This window comes from Nestor notabilis, unplaced genomic scaffold (genome assembly GCF_000696875.1).
Source record: "Nestor notabilis isolate BGI_N333 unplaced genomic scaffold, ASM69687v1 scaffold11383, whole genome shotgun sequence".
Taxonomy (NCBI): domain Eukaryota; kingdom Metazoa; phylum Chordata; class Aves; order Psittaciformes; family Psittacidae; genus Nestor; species Nestor notabilis.
The window spans coordinates 33,206-36,719 of record NW_009921505.1 but is presented as its reverse complement, the minus strand read 5'-3'; positions in this window follow the sequence as shown (position 1 = coordinate 36,719).

Here is a 3,514-nt window from a genome sequence, read left to right as displayed (position 1 = left end):
GAAGAAAGGTTTAATTAAAAAAATCAGGAATTCAACAGTGCCTAAATCTTTATTTTTCATAACCTACATATTTTTTCAAATTAGACAGTTTTACATTTTATGACACAAAAGGAAACTTAAATTACTGATAGTTTACATGTAAGCTTGATTCCAGTCTTAATGGAAGAAGAACAAAAACAAAAACCCTCAAGAAGGCTCCCATATTACACTTCTATTTCATGAATTGGCAGCTGTTAGGTCTCCTTAGAAGTCTTCGATTGTCTGCTGCTATTAGTGTAATAGGTTACAAAGCACAGAAAAATCCCTAACTGTAGCTAGCTGGAGGAGATACAGAGATAGGTATGCACCATTACAGTCAGCTGTTGCTCCTGATACGCTGCACCACACTCAGACGAGCGCCTCTCTATGCCAACTGCTCATATCTGTGAAGGATAATGCAGCAACGTTAGGAATATGCCACTGTTCAGAGATTTCTAAGTGGCGAACGACAGCATCATGGTGGGGGATTGATCTGAAACATTAAGTTTTAAAAGCAACCTTTGTTTTTTTGGCTTTTTAATTCCTGGAAGAGGAGTCTCAGATCCCATTTTGACTTGTTTTCAAAACTAAAAGCGTCACCACACAGTCCTACAAGGTAAAATGCCAATTTAATTCCTGTATCCCTGTACCTTGAACTCAGCTACTGCTTCTGGGAGGTTTGTTTTTCATTTTAAAAGCCGCATTTTAATCTCTGTGTATCGTAGCAACAGTCTGCATGCAACTTCACAACTCTACTCCAGAAACTCCATTTTGTCACTGAGTGGAAAAACCCCAAAATCTCAAAGTAAAATGCAGTACGGATAAGTTGTATATTACACAGCTATTTGGTGTGTCACTTTTTTTTTTCCTTTAAAAAAAAAAGCTATAAAAACCACATCAGAAAAAGGTTTAAACTTTCGATGCAACAGACTGTTGCTGGGTAAGCAGTAATTACAGTGTATTGACCTAGCACAAATGGCAGCAGAATACATTATAACAGCACAACACATCCCCCTGGTCTCCATATATCACCGTAGGTACCAGTTGAGTATCATAACTAGCTGTACACAAGTCTCTGTAAGGAACCACTTGTGATTGTTTGCAGCTGGTAAGCCTTTCACTTGCAGCAGACAAACAAAATGAATCATACAGCTGGCCTAAACCATACACAAATCTAGCCACCACTTTCACTGCCACTGGGGAAAGGAGAAGCACGTTAAAAATCCAATGACAGAACTAGCTGAGCAGTTTTGGTGATGTTGTCAGAGTCCTATCCCCTCCCATAGCATTGACGCTTTTTGAACAAGAACAATCAACAGATTCCAGCATGCCCTATTTTGACCAATTCTGGATTCAATTCTGGATACAACAGGCTGGATTTAAAAGGTCAACTAGTTATCAATTGATACTTGTAATAGGAAATTTATCAGGAGTCAACTTCTATAGTTACTTTACAGTTCTATGAATCATACATTACGGAAAGCACTGATACTCTTGAAAGCAGACAAGTAGGCTTCAGTGTACATTTTTGTAGCAGTCTATAGTTTTTTCCCAATTAAATCTGATTTTATTAATGACAAAAAAAATTACATTTTGACTGCTGAAATTCTCTATTTACATTGCAGAACACTTCTGAATTGATTAAATCGCTTGTTTCTAGAGGGACTTAGGAAAACATTTGAGGGCTTTCAGATAAGACTTTCGTTCCATTTCCCTTTTGCAGTGAAGAGGCAGAGTCAGTTCAGCACACCAGAATAAAATAAGAAAAAGAAAAAACAACAAATTAAAGTAATATTCAAACCACAACATTTAGTTTATCTACATCCAGCTCAACAGCAACATTTATAATATCAATAATTTTTATCAGATTTTTTCTTTAGGGTACCTTTTTATATGTTCTGATTATTTACAACTGTACAAGCAAAGCACACACTTCCAAGTGCACATATTTAATACAGTATTGACTATTTGCATTTACAGGTTTTTCAACAATCTGAAAAAGATCAACTGTTTAAGATCTTTAAGGTATATTACAAAAACTGCTGCTAGTTCCTGTACTACAGTATGTTTACCCAGTAAGACCAGTGACAATAGATACATACTGTAACTGAGTAATTCTGTATTCCACTCACGCTAACCCTCCACGGGGTCAGACCTCATTAACTCTAAGCTGTCTTGTACAAAAGTTAAGGCAAAGTCATTTTCAAGTTTAAATAAAATTCAAGTCTTTAAATATTGGATGGAAATAATTCTTTAAAAAAATCAGTTGTTTAAATAAACACTTTTGTGGAATAAACTGTACTGTCATAGTCAGCAGGAATGAGTTTTGTCTGAACTTCCTGCAGTTTAAACACTCAAAGAAAAACTTTAGGCATTTTAAAACAAAAATAATTTATATTCAACTTTATTAGAAACTTGCTAATTTAGTGCATCCTTGTCCTTCAGAAAGCGCATCACTTCTAAAGTAAATAAGTGTGAGAAACCTCATCCCAGAGGTAAATATCAGGGATCTCTTCCTCCACCACACAAAACAAACACCATTATCTCACTTCTTGAAAAATTTACATCCGTATGCCAATGCTTGTAGTTACAGGAAGATGCCAACACAAGGCTGACTAAGATATGAACTCTTTCAAAGAGCACTTGGGGCAGAGTTTAAAAAAAAAAAAGCCTACGCAGAGCACAGGGGTAACCAGAATATACAGCGCTGACTCAGTTAACTCCCTTACAAGCACAGGGAAGCTAAGGTTATCACAAGAAGGCTACAGGGCTTTCTCCTGATAACATCCACTAACAGGCTTCACCCACCGTAGAAGCTCACAGACTTAATTCTTTCTATTCACAATGTGCTTTGTATTTGCAAATTATAACATCAGTTTTTCTCTGGAGTGAGAAGATGGTTACTTGCTTGCAGTAAGTCACAAAAGGAAATATTTTAGAAAGACTGCTATGGTGCTCTGTAGGATTCATTTTGTGTGTGCAAAACATCCAAAAAAAGAGTCAATTCTTAAAAATGCTAGAAACAACTACTCATTGAACCTCAAAGTGCAAGTTCATTTGCTGACACTTAGTACAGCAGCCTAATAAAAAAAATCTTCAAGGTCACATACTAGTTTGTAAAATGTGTCTACTTCCTTGCACTCTACACACACTAGCTGCCGTTATCAGTCGTTTGGACACTTTAGATATGTACTTGCAGACCAGTTTATTAAAAATATTGCAGCAGCACATTTCTGCTTAACAGTTTAGAAAAAACTCACTATACAGAGCTTGCACTCACACAGCCACAGAGAGGCTTAATAAAAAGTTGATTTTCGTAAAGACAAATATTTTACATCTTGAAAGAAAATAATCACACTAAGCTTCACCTCCAATTAAGCACCAACCTAAATGTAAGGTTCAGAACAACTATCCAGAACTATCCAGAAAAATAGAATGTTTGTTCAAGAGGGGAAAAAGTATTTCACAGAAAAATAACCTGCAGGCATTGTTATAT